General features: G+C 40.9%; 1 pseudogene; it reads left to right on the forward strand.

Annotated features, from left to right (window-relative positions):
- LOC147443255 (DEAD-box ATP-dependent RNA helicase 20-like) overlaps positions 1–18,209 on the forward strand; it is a 77,160-nt pseudogene that overhangs the window by 51,862 nt on the left and 7,089 nt on the right.

Raw genomic sequence — 18,209 nt, forward strand, 5'->3', positions numbered from 1 at the left:
GTAATCTATCACGTGAGTTCAACAGAAGGGTATTAAAGTTCTTGAAACTTACAGAAATATATATACAGAAGGGCATTATTTTTTCAAATTTGAAAAAAACTTACAGATTTTAAAAGAAAAGGGCACATTATATTCCTAACAAAATTCACAGATAAAGGGTTTTACAAACATGTCTTGAACGCACGTGATATGGTAGTTTTACACATAGTGAACCCACCGAGCCCTAGAGTGATGGGCGTAAATACAATGCACGGGGGAAAAAACCTCCTAGTGAGGGAAAAAATACCCCGATGGTCCTAACTGTGTTCACACACATCACTACCACATGTATATGGTAACAAATCCCCCTAGAGTGATGCCGTGAATGAGAGCTGGCACATAGAGTAAAGGGAAGTGCCATGCCTTGAGGACATGATCAATCCACAAAGGGGAGTAAGCCCAAACTTTGCGGCGGAAAGCTTTTAACTTCTCACAAGACAATGCCTTTGTGAAAATATCTGCAAGGTTGTCATGTGCTAGCACATAAACCAAGCTGATCTCTCCTGTTGAGAGCCTCTCCCTGGTATAGTGGTAATGCACCTCAATGTGCTTGGTGCGAGCATGAAAAATTGGGTTCCTTGCAACTACCAATGCACTGTGATTGTTAGTGTAGATAGTGTTGGCTGTGTCTTGTCCAACACCCAAATCATCCATAAGGCGTCTAAGCCATACACACTCAACCGTAGCTGTGAAGGCTGTCTTGTACTCATCCTCACAATTGGAAGTGGCCACAATAGGCTGCTTCTTTCTCAACCATGATATACGTGAACTACCAATCATGAAACAAAAACCACTTGTGGACACTCGCGTGTCAAACAACCAACCCAATCTGAGTCCAAAAAAGCATGTAAGCCTGGCAACAATGATTCCCCCTTGGGATAAAACAAGCCAAGATGTAAAGTGCCACTCAAGTAGCGGAAAATCCTCAGACCTTGGGCTATGCATAAATTTGCTGACGTGTGAGACTGAAAACTAAATATTCGGCCTCATGTTGCATACATAAATGAGGCATCCAACCAACAGTAGTTTGGTAAAGAGTGACGTCTACAAGATCATCAACATCATGAAGAATCAATTTCAAACCTGTTTCCATGGGAGTGGCAATAGGTTTGCAATCCTCAAGTCCAAACTTACATAGCAATGTCTTATGTAAATTTTTTGACACAAGGCAATACCACCATCACATTGCTTAAATTGTATACCCAAGTAATGATGCAACAACCCCAAATATTTCATCTTGAAAGTAGCATTCAAATCAGCCTTAAATTAAGCAATATGTCTGTCATTTGGTCTAGTGATTAACAAATCATCCACATAAAGAACCACAATGAGAAGTACATCACCCTCATGCTTTACATACAATGTGCTTTCTGTTGGGCTGTTACAAAAGCCTCGTTTGACCAAATGAGTGTCAGTCTTCTCATACCAAGCAGGAGATTGCTTCAACCCATACAAAGATTTGCTACATTTGCACACCTTATCCTAGACTTGTCCTTTCTTGACAAAACCGCGAGGCTCTATTACATAAATTTCCTCAAATATGTCACCATTCAAGAAAGCAGTAACAAAGTTGATTTGATGTACATCCCAACCAAAATGAGCTGCCAATGTACATAGAAAACGCACAGTAGTCATATGAAAAGTGGGAGCAAAAGTCTCTTCATAATCTATGCCTTTTTGCTCTGCATAACCTTTTGCAACAATTTGAGGCTTATGGCAATCAATCTCACCATTCGGCTCGCGTTTCAACTTGTAAATCTACTTTGTACCAAAGGACTATTTTCCAGGAGGCAAATCACATAAAGTCTACGTGTCATTTTCTATAAGTGCATCATATTCTGATTGCATGGCAGCCATCCAATTTTTTGAGTTTTATGCTTCATCAAAAGATAGACGTTCCTCAACATCATGTAAGCTAGACACAACCAAAGTATAACAGTCTAATGCATAAGATGCATGGCGAGAGCCTGAACGAGTGCGACTAGACAAAGGGCATCCAATTTACTATCACCAGCCATTTTGGCATACCTCTAGCTTGCTCATTTTCAACCCTTTCCTCATCAAGTACATCATGTACATCTGCATCAGATAGCTTGATCTCTAACATTTTCAAAACCCCCATATGCTGTACATTGCCTCATTGGAATTTACATTCGAACTTCCACCACTGAAAAGAGGCAACAAAGTGTCATAAATGTACTGTGAGCTTACATTACTATCTCTAGTACATGATAGAAAGGGCTGAACAGGATCTTCCACAAACACAAGATCCCGTGAAACTAGAATATGCTTTTTTGTGGATGATACAACCTGTCACCTTTGCTTTCAGCACTATAACCAACAAAAATACATTTTGACAACCTTATCATCCAATTTTCTGCGCTGTGTTTGTGGCACCAAGGCATATGCCAAACAACCAAAAACACGCATGTGCTCAATAGAAGGCTTTCTATCATGCTATGCTTCATATGGAATCATAGATTTTACAAAGCTTTCTTAGGAAACCTATTAAGTACATAAGTGGCACACATGATAGCCTCAAGCCAAAAAGAACGTGGCAAAGCTTGACTTTTGACCATACATCGTGCCATTTCCGTAAGTGACCTGTTTTTCCTCTCAGCAACACCATTTTGCTGAGGCGTATAAGGCACTATACATTGGTGTTTTATCTCACAACTAGCCTGAAATGCATTAAATTCATGAGACATATACTTCCCCCCTCAATAGGGACGGAGGGTGCTCATAGTACATTTCAAGACATTTTCAACCATGGCCAAAAATTGTTTGAAGCACATAAAAACTTTGGACTTCGCTTTAAGTGGAAATACCCATGCATGCCTGGAGTAATCATCATCGAAAGTCACGAAGTAAAGGTAATTGCCCAAGGAGGGAGTTTGCATGGGCCCACAAACATCACTATGCATAAGCTACAACCTGCATGTAGCCCTAACTGAACCATCCTTTGGAAACTTTAAATGCTGCATCCTACCCAAAATACAGCCTTCACAAATATGTTTGACAGGTGCTTCAAGAGGTAGAAAAGAAGCAACCATATCAAATTTCTGCAAACACAGCAAACTGACAAAATTCAGATGACCAAACGTGCATGCCAAAGTTTTGTATCTGAAATAGCCTTAACTCCACGTGGTGTTGGTACCTCTATCGTGTTGGTGCCACTCCCTTGCAATACAATACAGGCAACCTCTCTCTCTCTCTCTCTCTCTCTCTCTCTCTCTCTCTCTCTCTCTCTCTCTCTCTCTCTCTCTCTCTCTCTCTCTCTCTTGAAGTTGCAATGAAAGGAGGTGCTCGCAATCAACACGTCAATGTGAACAGAGAGTCCATGGAACCTTTACCCTCATTTATAACATCAAAAAATGCTGAAACAAATGAATGAATGAGGGAATAAATCATTGCACTATAAATAAACAAAAATGTCATTATTGAGTGAAACATTGCATTATATTAAGCAAGAAGGCCAAAAAGCAAGAAAAAAGAGTCATAGAGCAAGCTATAGAGGAATGCAGCTCAAGCAATGGAGGGAAACTGACTACATGGAGGAGGTTGTGACATTCATGAGGGATGGTGAGAAGGAGATTGGAAGCATGGAGGAGCTGTCAATTGGTATATTTTTATTTTAAAATGCAGTCTGCGTGTGTGTGTGTGTGTGTGCCTTTGAAGAGCATGTAGACGCAACAGCTACACAGCATGGAGGTGTTTCTCTAAGCATGAAGCGACGAGGTGATGGTGATGGTCAAGGTGGCGCTGATCTCTCTCTCTCTCTCTCTCTCTCTCTCTCTCTCTCTCTCTCTCTCTCTCTCTCTCTCTCTCTCTCTCTCTCTCTCTCTCTCTCTCTCTCTCTCTCTCTCAGCATTTAAACGATCGCACTCATGAGGCCGGATGGCAATGGTTGCAGGGATAAGGATGGTCAAGGTGGCACTGAACTCTCTCTCTCTCTCTCTCTCTCTCTCTCTCTCTCTCTCCCTCTCTCTCTCTCTCTCTCTCTCTCTCTTCCAATCACTTTGGAGCCGTTGCCGGGGATATAAGGACTTAGGTAGGTATTCCTACTAACACTCCTCTGATGGTTGCTTGTTTTAGTTTTGGCTAAAGAAAGCATTTTTCTTAAGTAAATCCGGAAGAGGTTATTTCGAGATCAAGTGGATAGCCAGGAAGCGTGTGTCTTGCCGAGGGTCCGCAACTAGGTAGATGTAGTTAGGATTTGTAGATTAGAGTAGTTGTGGTGGTCGAGTGGTTTGTGAGGTGATAAAAGTGCTTGCTAGCCCGTGTGTGGCATTGAAGCATTTTTCTACTCATAGATGCAAAACCCCATATGAATTGTAGGAGTAGCTTTAGGTAAGTGATCTGATTCTGATCTAGAGCTATTCATCATTGATTTATTTGCTGAAGTTCTTGTTTGCATTCACGATCTCTGAAAAGTTTGCTTTTGAGAAAAAAATGCAATAAAAGAGTTCAGTTGACATTTTTGCATGGCTGATTGGTGCTGAGAATATAAGAGGGAATGTGCAAGGGGATTCTGTGAACAAAAACTGAAAATTTGTAAACTGGGACTTTATACACGTATAAAGTCTCGAGGGGCATCTGGAGACCAAATTTCAAAAATCTGACTACACCAGTGTGTTCAAAAGTTATCATTTACCCTAAGAACACATTGAGTGGGGAGTTTTGGCATAGATTTGGGGACCAAAAGCCAAAAGATAGAGTGGTTGTGACTAAAAAAGCAAAAACTTGTGTTTGTGAGCACTTTTGAGCTTTAAATTTAGCTGTAAACACATGTACATGTTGCTAATGATAAGGGGAATTTAGAATAGAAACAGATCTAAAATCTGAGATAGTAGACTTTATACGCATATGAAGTCTCCAGCACCATCTTGCGACAAAATTTTGAAAATCTGACTGCACCAGAGTGTTCAAAAGGGGGGTTTTACCCAAAGTACAACTTGAAACTAGAGTTTTGACCAACTCTTGACACCCAAAAGGCAAAAGGCGGAGTGTCTGAAACAGAAAATAGAAAAACTTGAGATTCTGAGCACATTTTTGCATGAAAACTGGTCGAAGTGCTTGAAAACCAGTGTCTGAGCCAAAAGACTTTATACGCGTATGAAGTCTCAAGGCCAGGTTTGACAGTCAAAAGTTACAACTAAGTGTACCCTTCTGTTCTATAGCATTTAGGGAGCATATAGGCCAGATTTCATCAAATTTGGATCACTTTTGGGCTTGCAAAGACCAAAGACGCATCTAGACAGATTCATGCCTATATTGGCCATAACTTCCTCAAACACTGTCAAAACTGAATTCTGAAACTTGATGTGAGTTGCTAGTGTAGTGAGGAACCTCTGGAGTGAAATTCACTTCATTCTAACCAGTTATACATCATACACGTATGAAGTCTAAAGGGCACTTTTAAAGACCAAAACTGAAATTTGATCTTACTAGGGTGTTAAGCACCACAAGACAAGCTTACTGACCAAATTTGGGCAAAATCTAAGCAAAAGACTTTATACGCGTATGAAGTCTCAAGGCCAAATCTGAAAGTCAAATTTCACTTTTGACCACATAGGTGGTTGGGAAATGACGTGTTAAGCTTGCTTGCAAAATTTCATCTCATTTGGACACCTACTTTTGCATGTACAGAGACTTTGCAGATACAAGACTGTAAAGGTGAAAAAGTGGTGATTTTGAGCAATTTTGACATCCAAAATTTGGTGTGATCACATATTCTTGTTGTATGCATCAAGAAGTACCTTGGGTAGAAATCTCAGTGAATTCTGAGCCAGTAGACTTTATATGCGTATGAAGTCTCATAGGCCAAATTTTGGTCAAAACAGACATTTGAGCATACCTCAGTGTCTTCGAACATAAAAGAAGTCCATAGCCAAAATTTCATAGAATTTGGAGCTCATTTGGGCTTGCAAAGAGCAAAAGACAGAAAATTGCAAATTCAGGCTTGTACTGGTCATAACTTGCCCAAAAATTGTCAAAATTGAATTCTAAAAGTTGCTGAGAGTTCCTTGAGTAATAAGGAATCAATGGAACAAAAGTTACCTCATTCTGCCACAAAAGACTTTATACGCGTAAAAAGTCTCAAGTGTCAAAGAAAAGGTCAAATCATAAACTGGGCATACCAGTAGGTAGAGGACATCAGGGAGAGCTCACATACCAAATTTTATCAAAATCAGAGCAAAAAGACATCATACGCGTATAATGTCTCTAGCCTTATTTTGGAGGTGAAAACTCACATTGAGCTTCTAGAAGTGTTAAGCACTATAAAGTAAGCCTAGTGACCAAGTTTCAACAAATCTGGGTAACATTTGGTGAAGATACAAGCAATAATCCTTGGTCTTGAAACTATTGTGAGTACTGTTTCAAGTGCAGTTCACCAAAACTACTCTAGCTTTTGATAGACAACTCCAAATTGAGTCAGATATAGCCAGGAGAAAAGCTTGCGGGCAAAAGGACAAGCTGAATTTTTGGTTTTAGAATTGAATTTTTCCAGATTTCCTAAATCCAAACTTTTAGGGTAGCCAGAACTAGTTTCCAGAGACCAAAAGAGTAAAAAATTCCTGACTTCTGAGAGACCTGATAAAGGGCCAAAGGTGCTTATTAAGGACTACCTTGAGAGTATTGAGTGGGCCTAACATTAAGAAAGCTAAGATCATCAGGATGGAAAGCCACTCTACCAATACTCTTGTAGATATGACCAGAGGTATGACAAGCCAAGTTACAAGTGAAATGCCAATCTATCTACCATGGCTGTACCCAGATGCAACCATAGAACATGACTTGTATAGAGGTGGATATTTGGTTAATGAAGGACCACAGATACCTCCACCAAGCATGAGAATTCCAAAAAGGGAGCCACCTGGATTCCCTTCTAGAGCGATAACGCGAGATGAAGTGATCACAAAGATGGTAGGCATGCCTCCTCAAGTGAATCTGCCTAATGGACCATGGATGTATCTAGATGCAACCATAGAACATGACGTTTATAGAGGTGGAATTACAGCCACAACAGGACCATATGTACCATCGCCACCCTCTATAACTTACTTCTATCCAAATCAGAGCAGAACCTTGTGAAGATATGATACTGAGAGTGACACAAAATTCTCAGAGGAGTGATTCACCAAGAATCAAACCCACATTAAATCCAGAGGTATCTAGTGAGCAAATGACGCTCATAGAAGGATTAGCTCAGAGACTTGCTCCTTTAGTCAAATTTGACCTCCAAGAACCTCTATGGTGCAAAATTGAGAGAAAATGGACAAACCATACAAGAGAAGAGTGTTACTATAGCATGGAATATGCTAGGGGGAGGTATGAACAACCTATTCCAGTAGAACCTACTCCACCTAGATACACTATGGGAAATGCGCCAGGACCAGTAGGAGTTGCAAGACCACAGCTTGTCTTCGGACAACAACCTCTGCAACCAGGTGCTGGAATGTCTATAGACATGAGATATACACAGATGATGGAAGCATCTAACAAACAAGTGCAAGTACTAGCTACAATGTATTATAACAACCAAAGTGGGTACTTTCCTTCAAAGAGATAGAAGATGAGAGAAACAAATGGAATGATGAGGCTAGTACAACCTCCTTCTCTTGCATTTCGACTTGAAGAAAGAAGATACAAGATGGACGAAAGGACATTGCGGTTCATTGCTAATAGAGGTGTAGCAAGGTCAAATCCTGTTTACAACCGAGAGGAACTGCAAGAAGAAGCTCCTCAACCACAGACAGATTGTCACAAAAGACGTGGCAACCACTTGGTCAAACAAAGTCCTCAGATGGAGACCACACAAGTAAATGCCTACTGTCTTGACTGTGGCATCATTCACTTAATCCCCAACTGTCCAAAAAACCCAAACCAAGTCAGAAAGATCACAACAAATGGCTCAGGAATCGTTCAGCTACCCAGTAGCTCGGAAAATGAAAATGTCATACCAGTTCAAGTAGTTACGAGAGTGCAAGCTCAAAAGGAAGCCGATGAGAACCTAGAGACAGAGAAAATGGAAATTGACGCGAGTCCAAAGACGGGTGAGCCAAACACCGATGCACCTAGTCAAAAAACCAAGAGCAAACAAACCAGCTGGAAAGCTAGAAAAACTAGAATGAAAGTACGTAGAGAACGAGAGCAGAAATCCCTAGCTGAGAAGCTTACCCAAGCTGAAGAGAAGATAAGACAACATGAGGAAAGGGTTGCATCTTCTCTTGCGGAGGCATCTCAACCTCCAACAGAAACGTCAATGAAAAGTGAGCCAAAAAGTACTAGTTTGGGAGGATCAATGTTGGTCGAGAAGGGTAATGAGCATTTAGATGACCTCCTAAAAGACTATGAAACACGGCTCAAAAGCAACCAAACCCAAGAACAGAGATGGATGACATATCCATAGGCGGAACTAGAACAGGACATGTTTGAAATGTGCAAGAAAATGATTCAAAAAGCCCAAGATTTACTTGAACCACAAGTTGGAAAACCTGAGGGTGTGATCCTTGTCCCACCTACACCAGCAATCCCACCAAACCAGGAACAAAAAGAGCTAGATTCCAGTCGTGAGCACGGACCAATGTTCAAGGAATCCACATTAGAGCCAAGAATAGTGTTGAATACCACAAATAACTCTTCCAAGGGATTTCACATAGACATACCTGAGAGTTGTAAAGACATAGATGGTCTGAACGAATTGTGGAAACAAGTTAGAGAGGCCAATGAAGCAAGTGGGCTAAGCAGACGAGTAAACCAATCGGGTGATGGAAGAGGAGCATCTCTTCCACCAATAGAGGAATTTGAGGCTGGATCTCAAATGAATCTAGAAGTGGAGTCATATTGGGGAGACAAAGGATCTGTACAATTTATGGACAATCAACCCCATTCATTAAGAACACTACCATCCTATACGGGAGAGTATGATGTCCCATCACAAAGACTATCTCCCAACAAGGTCATAGATTCAAAAGGGCTGATAGAAATTTTGTCGAACCAATCACCTGTACAATAACGTTAGCCGAGTTGCTTAGAATATGACCAAACATGTGGGCTACTGTGAGAAAATGCCTAGAGAAATTTGGTGTTAAAAAACGAATGACTCATATTGAAGAAGGGATCAAAGAGATAGAAATGCCTCAGCTAAATACTAAAATAGTGCCTTTAAACAAGGTAGGCGAGTATTATGAGGGAGAAAATGGGAACACCACTTTTCCTGTGGAATTTCAAGGTGTAAAAACCATGGCAATCCTTGACAGCAGAGCCGGTATTTCTGTCGCAACAAACGAGGTCTAGAAAAAATGGGGAAAACCAGCAGTGAGGGCTACAAGGATGAAATTGCAACTTGCAGATGGACACATGGAAAGGCCCATAGGACTGCTAGAAAAAGCAGTTGTTACTTCTTGTGGAATTGAATATGTGCAAACCTTTGCTATTGTTGAATTGGCAAAAGAACAACTATGATATCATTCTAGGAAGACCATTCATGAGACAACTGAAAATGGTCCAAGACTGGGGTTATGACCATATCTACCTGAGACATATGGAAACCACAACAAGGGTAAATTTGAAGGACCATAGTTACATGAATGTGACAAGAACACCTATGGAAGAGTTTGATTCGGCTACTGTAGCAGGATAAGAACTTCCAGCATGGTTGGGAAAGCCTAAAGAACTGTGTATATGTGGAGCTTCACAATGCGGAAGCCTAACACGAGAGGAAGGCACTAGAAAGGGCAATTGAAGATGAGGATTATATCCCAGATACCTTTCTTGAGGAAGAATTAGAGCCACTTGAATGGGAACACATCTTGGCCACTCTGGATGTGTGCGCTATTAAAGAAATTCCAACAACAAATTTTTGTGACGAAGATGGCTTTGATGTCGTTCCTTACTTTGCAGTGAGTGTAATCCAGGAAAACAAAGATGAAGAAGAAGACGAGTTCTACGACTCTGTAGAACACTTGGAGCTTCAAGAAGATATCAACAACGGAAATCCGAACGACCCAATAGGTGATAAGCACAAAACTTTAACTAATGTGCAGTTTTATGATTATCCAAATCAGAAACCCAAGAACCAATGTCATCAGTAAAACAATAACGCGCATCAGATGTGGAATCCAAAATCCGTGGTGGAAATGCAACAGTAACAAGAACCCTAATACGTGGCTCCTATACAGAAAAGACTCAACCAAGAAGAACATAGCCATGTCAACGGGTTACCAATGCTCTAATCAAGCTGATACCAAAGTCATCCCAAAAACAACAATCCAAGGGAAAAGAGACAGTAACTTTCCATAAACATTCACCACAAAGGGAAAGTGCTAGAATGCAACCTTGTTGAGGATAGCAACGATAGTGATGATTCATACGACATACCCTACCAACAACTCAGATCATCACAATCACTAGCAACTTCAGTAATAACCAAGAAAGGCCAAAAGCAAAGAACAAAGAGTCAGAACCAAAAAGTTCGACAAATCTGGATACCAAAGAGCCAAATTGGCCAAAAGCAGGTATGGATCAAGAAGACGAAGATCTCTGACAAAAAATCACAAGATCCAACACCAAAAGGAAAACAATCAAAGTTTGCAAGAACCGCTAAGCCAATCCCAAAGTTGCAAGCTTCCACAACTCAGATTTGGGTTTCAAAGAAGTTGACTCAAGCACAAAGAGGTCAGGAGTTCATTTGGATTCCAGAACGGTTAAATTGTCAACTCCCAAAGTCTGAATCTCATCCTCGACCAAGAGTACAAGAGCTGAAGCAAAGACCACTGCTAACTCACACAAATGACAAGGTGGATCCCAAAGAAGTATCTTCAAACACAAACGAAGCAGGGACAAGTATGGGTTACCAAACGAGCAACACCAACAAAACAACCAGAAATCACAAAGAAGTGGGTCCCAAAGGAAACCAACAACACTGCTGTTACTGCACCGCTGCTTGAATTCTTTCAATTCCTCCTATGATTAAAGTACCATTAGAAGAGAACCCACTTTGAGGAACAATGCCAAATACAACAACCAACCACAGGGCTATACTTCCAAAGAAACATCAAACAGATAAGTAAGCCTTCAAAACAGCAGTACAACCTTCAATCAAGCAAACAAAACAGGAGCTTCAAAGAACATCACATTGCTTAGAGTAGGAAGCCTCGTCAGCAAATTCCAATAAGCAAATTGCTTATACCCACATCTTGCACAACATAAATATTTTCCATGCATTGCCTGTGTATGCATAATAGGGCTACATTACAAGGCATGCATAGGCACAATTTTTGATTGCCCAAGCACAACACATACCCTTGGTGATACCCTGTTGTCAAGGAGGACTCCAAATAGGAGGGGGGGAGGCATTCTAAATGCAGACCTAATATATGAATATTAGAGGGCAATCTTTTGTGAGTTTTTGCATTTGATTGTGATGATTTCTTGAAAAAATTTAGAGTATATGCCCTCATAGTAGAGTTACAAGAGAAGTATGGGGACAAAAGCCATATATGAGCCCCTAGGGACATTGTACAGTGTACATAATGTTTAGAATTTTATTAACTTGATTCTGCTTTTTTAGTTGAGTTGATTTTTGGTTTTATTTTGTTATTTTTGAGATACAAGAACAAAAAACAAGAATAAAAAATAAAAAATTCATAATCCAGATTGAAGAGATGTCGAGCAGTACAAAGAGAAGAAGGTCCAAGAAAATGACAACTTCACGAAGCACGTCTCAAAAGCCATACGCACAATGGGTAATCTCAGAGGGAAGAAAAGAACATTGATCAGCCTTCAACAACAACATGAGGCCAAAAATGACTGAGAATGGTCATCAAACTCCGGGATAGACCACAAGGACAAAGGAAGAAAATGCGGCTTTGATCACCTTGATGCAGGAACAAAGGAGTCACCAATGAAGCAGAACAACCACAGAAGTAATCAGAGGATCTCAAAAACTTGTCCTTAATGAGGCAGATTGAATGCTAGTGTTAGACAAGGGGAACTAGAACCTAGGAGTCCACCTCCAAACCACCCACTATATAGCATGGCTCCTAGCCCTTTGCCCAGTTGGACTCCCTTTCCACACTACCTAGCCCGGCCTTGCCCTTGTCTAGTCCGGCCTTGCCATTGTCCTGACATTACTCCCCCCTTAAAGAAGAGTTTTTGTCCTCGAAAACAAAAGTGGGGAACTTCTTCTTAAGAACACTAATGTTTTCCCAAGTGGCATCCTTCATGGATTCAGCTGCATTTGATAGAAACAGATGCTGCATTTGAACATGGATGTGAAGGACATAAAGTTTGTCATCAATTATGATTTTCCTGAATCATGTGAAGACTATGTACATCGGATTAGACGAACAAGACAAGCTCATGCAAAGGCTACAACCTATACTTTCTTCACATTAGTAACACGACAACAAAGACCACATCGACATCGACAACCAGGTCATGTTAGGGATGACATGATCGCGGAGGGGGGGGAGTGTTGATGGCTAAGTCAACAACACAACATAACTCAATGTTTTCACCAAAGAGTTATTCTCTGAGAGTAATGAAACACTGCGGATTATGTTCATAAACATCATTTGTAATAAGTAGCTAGTCTAGTTGCAGAAGCTGAGGTGCAATGGAAATTCCAGATTGTAAATACCAAGCCATTTGACCCCTCAAACTCTATTTTTGGTTAACCTAAGGTAGCCTTAGTATATAAGGTACCTAGGTCATTTTTGTAAGGGAAGAAAACTTTTATCATAATCAAGTTTAGCGCTACCGTCTACTGTGTGTGAGAGAGGAAGAGAGAGAGCGTGAGCTTCATCCTGGCTCTACTCCCCGCTCGTTCATCACATTGTTGATCCGAGTGCACCATTGCGCTAGTTCGGCAAGAGCTACGTGACAATGCCAAGCATTCCTCTCACAGAAAACGGAGCATACGCGCTCGCGCATCTACGAGCTATCTGCGGCTATAAGTATATGAAACAATGTCTGTTTTCTGCCTACAAGTAGTCGTTAGAATCGTAGTGACATAAGTTACGCATAGGTACTCATAGATTTCAATTTCGGGCACTTCTAAAATTTGGCTCTGTCTTTATACGCGTTTTCTGCACATGGGTGTAGAGGCTTAGGGACAAATGTATCCTAGTGAGGGGATGGTGTTCCTTAAGTTTCGTATGATTCTCACAACACATACCCTTGGTGATACCCTGTCGTCAAGGAGGACTCCAAATAGGAGGAACGGCTCCCAAGCGATTGGAAAGGGGAGGGGGGACCTCAATTTCAACGAGTCCCTCGCTCGAATTCAGGCGACAATCCCTACAGAAGTACAATAGAACCAAGCAACAATCACCACCCTAGCGCATGAACACCTCACTAACCATGCGATCCTCACTTTCAATACCAAGGCGGATCGAATAAAATTCCTCAAGCAATCGAGGCTTCTCAAAGACACCACACTTTGGTTTGCAGAGGACCTTACACCCACCCAGCTTAAACAAAAGAAGGTAGAACTCCAAAAGGTACGTGAAGCGCGCAGAACAGGAAAATGGGCAGTCTACCGAGGAGGTAAAGACATTGTCTAGGAGTTTCAAACTCCAAAACCGGCTACCCTCTCACCTGTCCCTCCTTAGGTTTCATTGGATCCTCAGTCCTTAACTGAGATGTATGCACTGTTTTGTTTTGTTTTTCGGTCCCATAGGTCATATCTGACCTTCGTGGACGATAATTCAATCAATCGATCAATCTCTCTCTCTCTCTCTCTCTCTCTCTCTCTCTCTCTCTCTCTCTCTCTCTCTCTCTCTCTCTCTCTCTCTCTCTCTCTCTCTCTCTCTCTCTCTCTCTCTCTCTCTCTCTCTCTCTCTCTCTCTCTCTCTCTCTAGCATGAAGCAACCGCACTCATAAGGCCTGATGGCAATGGATGTCTGTAGGGATGATGATGAAGAGAATGAGGTGGAAATAGCTCAAGAGCATCAAGGTGCTCCAGGAGGTAATTGTTGCACCAGCTGAGGTGATGATGGAGAGCATGCAACCGTCCTTGAAGAGCATGCAACAACAGACTATTTATGAGTGTGTCTATGTGCATGCCTTAATGCTAAAAAAACTCAAAAGGAAAGTAAACTTAAGATTGCTTATTCCATTTCCCCTTGCAAGACTCGTTGGGTTGTGAAGACATGAAGAAGTCTACTAATTAGCCTTCTTGTTGCTTATACGGTTGACATTGCCGCCCATGGCAAAAAATTCTTGCTTGGTGTGGAAGGCTAAGAGGAAGTTGCTCTGTTCCCTAGGAGCCATGCTAAAAAAAAAAGCTAGGTTTAGTGTAATTCCACCTACAGATTTTTAAATATACCTCTAAATTTTATATTTGAAGGTGAGAAAACCTATAAAATTATGAAGAAATTAGTGTAATTGTGGCAGACAAGTAAACCAAACGAGTGATGGAAGAGGAGTGTCTCTTCCACCAATAGAGGAATTTGAAAGTGGATCTTAGATGAATTTAGAAGTGGAATCATATTAGGGAGAGAAAGGATTTGTACAATCTATGGACAATCAACCACATATGCTAAGAACACTACCATCCTATATGAGAGAGTACAAGGCCAAGTCAGATGTTGTTGCAGTCCCATCACATAGATTGTCTTCCAACAAGGTCATAGATTCAAACAGATTGATAGAAATTTTGTCAGCATCAGTTACTTGTACGATAACGTTAGCTGAGTTGCTTAGAATACGACCAAACATGTGGGCTATTGTGGAAAAATTACTAGAGAAATTTGGTGTAAAAAACCAATGATTAAATCAAGGAAGGGATCAAAGAACTAGAAATGCCTCAGCTAAACACTAGGCCAATTCCATATTACAAGGTAGGCAAGTACTATGAGGGAGAATATGCGAACACCATTCTTCCTGTGGAATTCCAAAATATAAAAACCATGGCAATCCTTGATAGTGGAGCTGATGTTTCCATCGCAACAAAAGAGGTCTGGAAAAATTGGGGAAAACCAACAGTGAGGGCTACAAGGATGAAACTACAGCTTGCAGACAGACACATAGAAAGGCCCATAGGACTGCTAGAAAAAGAATTTGTTACTTCTTGTGGCATTGAATATGAGAAAATCTTTGCTATTGTTGACTTTGGCAAGAAGAACAACTATAAAATCATTCTAGGAAGACCATTCATGCGACAACTGAAAATGATCCAGGACTAGGGATACGACCATATCTACTTGAGACATATGGAAACCAAAACGAGAATAAATATCAAGAAGCATAGGTACAAGGATGTGACAAGAACCCCAGTAGAAAAGTTTGATTCCGCTATTGTAGCAGGATCACAAGTTCCAGCATGGTTGGGTAAGCCTAAAGAACAGTGGATGTGTGGAGCTTCACAATGTGGAAGTTTAAAGCAAGAGGAGTGTATTTTAGAAAGGGAAATTGAAGATAAGTATTATATCCCAAAATCCTTTCCTGAGGAAGCATTAGAGCCACTTGAATGGGAACACATCTTGGCTACTCTCAATGTGTGCGCTATTCAAGACCATCCAACAACGAAGTTTTGTGATGAAGATGGCTATAATGTCGTTCCTTACTTTCCAGTGAGTGTGATCCAAGAAAACAAAGCCAAAGAATAAGATGAGTTCTATGACTCCGTAACACTTGGAGCTTCAAGAAGATGCAAACAACGGAAATTTGAACGACCTAACAAGTGATAAGAACGAAACTTTAACTAATGCACGGTTCTATAATTGTCTAGATCAAAGACCCAGGAAACAATGTCATCACAACAAAAATAAAGTGCATCAAAAATGGATTCCAAAATCCTTGATGGAAACGCAACTACAACAAGCATCTTCATATGTGGCTCCTATACATGAAGAAAAAAGTCAACCAAAAAGAACACAACCATGTCAACGAGCTAAAAACGCGCTAATTAAGTGGATAGAAAAGTCATCCCAGAAACAACAACCCAAGAGAAGGCAAACAGTAACTTTCCATAACCAGCCAAACCACAAAGGGAAAGTGTCAGGATGCAACCTTGCTAAGGATAGTAGCAATAGTGATGATTCTTATGACATTCCCTACCAACAACTCAAGTCATCACCATCACTAACAACAAAAGAAGGACAAAAGCAAAGAACAACAAGTCAGAACCAAAAAGTTTGACAAATCTGGATACCAAAGAGCCAGATTGGCCAAAATCAGGTATGGATCAAGAATACAAAGATCTCTGACGAAAAAACACAAGATCAAAAACCAAAAGAAAAACAGTCAAAGCTTGCAAGAACGGCTAAGAAAAACACAAAGTCGCAAGCTTTCGTAAATCAGATTTAGATTCCAAAGAAGTTGATTCAAGCACAAAGAGGTGAAGAGTTTATTTGGATTCCAAAACAAATAAAGCATCAACTCTCAAAGTCTGAATCTCGTTCTCTGCCAAGAGTACAAGGGCTGAAGCAAAGACCGCTACAGACTCACACAAAGACAAGGTGGATCCCAAATAAGTCTCTTCAAACACAAATGAGTCAGGGACAGAGTCAGGGACAAGTATGGGTTCCCAAACGAGCAACATCAATGAAACAACTTGTAATCACGAAGAAGTGGATCCCAACAAAAACCAATAAAACTATTGTCACTGCACCGCCACTTGAATTCTTTCAATTCCTCATACGGTTACAATACACTTAGAAGAGAGCTCACTTCAAGAAAGAACCCATTCTAAGGAACAATGCCAAATACAAAAACCAACCACAAGGCTAAAGTGGATTCCAAAGAATCATCAAACAGATAAATAAGCCTTTGAAAAAGCTCTACAACCTTCAATCAAGCAAAGAAACAAAGCAGCTTCAAAGAACATCACATTGCTTAGGCTACATTACAAGGCCTGCATAGGCACAATGGTAAAAATATGTCAACCGTGCGTAGCACTTAAATTTAAGCATAAGGTAAAGGGGTTAAGGCTGGGGTTAGGTTAAGGGTTGAGAGAGGAACCAAATGTGTTTCGCTCCGTGAGGAGCTCATCAGTGGTAGGAGGTGGTAGTAGGTTTCAAAAGGAGTTCAAAAGATGGAGGGGGAGTTTATATAGGAGGTGGGTTGGGGAATGCCGGGGGGGGGGGGGGGGGATGTTTGTTTGGGAAATTGTGTCTAAAGGGGTTTGTAATTTTGAAGATTTGTAGAGAGGTTCAGGGGAAGGGGGTGAGGGTAGAGGGTAGTATTAAGGGAGAGGTCTCTCACCAAAAAAAAGGGAAACCGGGGAGGGGGGTCGAGAGTAAAAAAATTTTGAGGGTAAAAAATTTTACCGTTAATCTTAAAGGTAGCCTGGTTTGATTGTATTGCAAGTGAGAGAGAGTGTATTGTAACTAAAGCAAGTGAGAGAGGGGGAGACCGCTAAGTTAAAGGCAGTGTGGTTTTTCAAGGGTTCAAGTGTATTGCAAATAGAGCGAAAGAGAGTGAGGGGAGACTGCAAGGGTGGGGGTTAGCGTGAGTAATATAGGGAGGATGGGGATGGATGGGGGTTTGAGAGAGAGAGAGAGAGAGAGAGAGAGAGAGAGAGAGTGAGAGAGAGAGGATGGGGATGGATGGGGGTTTGAGAGAGAGAGAGGGAGAGAGGTGGGACAATATTACCATAACAAATGTTTAGGAAGAAAAAACTTATAGTACAATGTAGGTAGCTGGTAAGGATTTCAACATCAAGAGAGGGTTAGGGGTTTTTTTACATCAAAAAGTTATAGCAAAAAACTTTTAATGGTAAAGGGTAGAGGGTAGTTGGTGGTATGGGGGTTTTCTTTACATCATGAGATCAATGCAAATAAGGGAGTACAATGAACCGAGGTATGTCGAAGTACCTTGTTGGGGGAAAAAAGACTAAGGGAAAAAGGAGAAGAGGAAAAGGCCAATTAGGGGTGGCCCAAGTTAAGCTACATTACAAGGCCTTCATAGGCACAATTTTTGATTGCCCAAGCACAACACATACCCTTGGTGATACCTTGTCGCCAAGGAGGACTCCAAAATAGGAGGGGGGGAGGCATTCCAAATGCGGACCTAATATTATGAATATTAGAGGGCAATGTTTTGTGAATTGCATTGAATTTTTGCATTTGATTGTGATGATTTTTTGATAAAATTTTGAGTATATGCCCTCATAATAGCATTACGGGAGGAGTACGAGGACAAAATCCATATATGAGCCC

This window comes from Adiantum capillus-veneris, chromosome 14, assembly GCF_014529385.1.
Source record: "Adiantum capillus-veneris isolate H3 chromosome 14, ASM1452938v2, whole genome shotgun sequence".
Lineage (NCBI taxonomy): Eukaryota > Viridiplantae > Streptophyta > Polypodiopsida > Polypodiales > Pteridaceae > Adiantum > Adiantum capillus-veneris.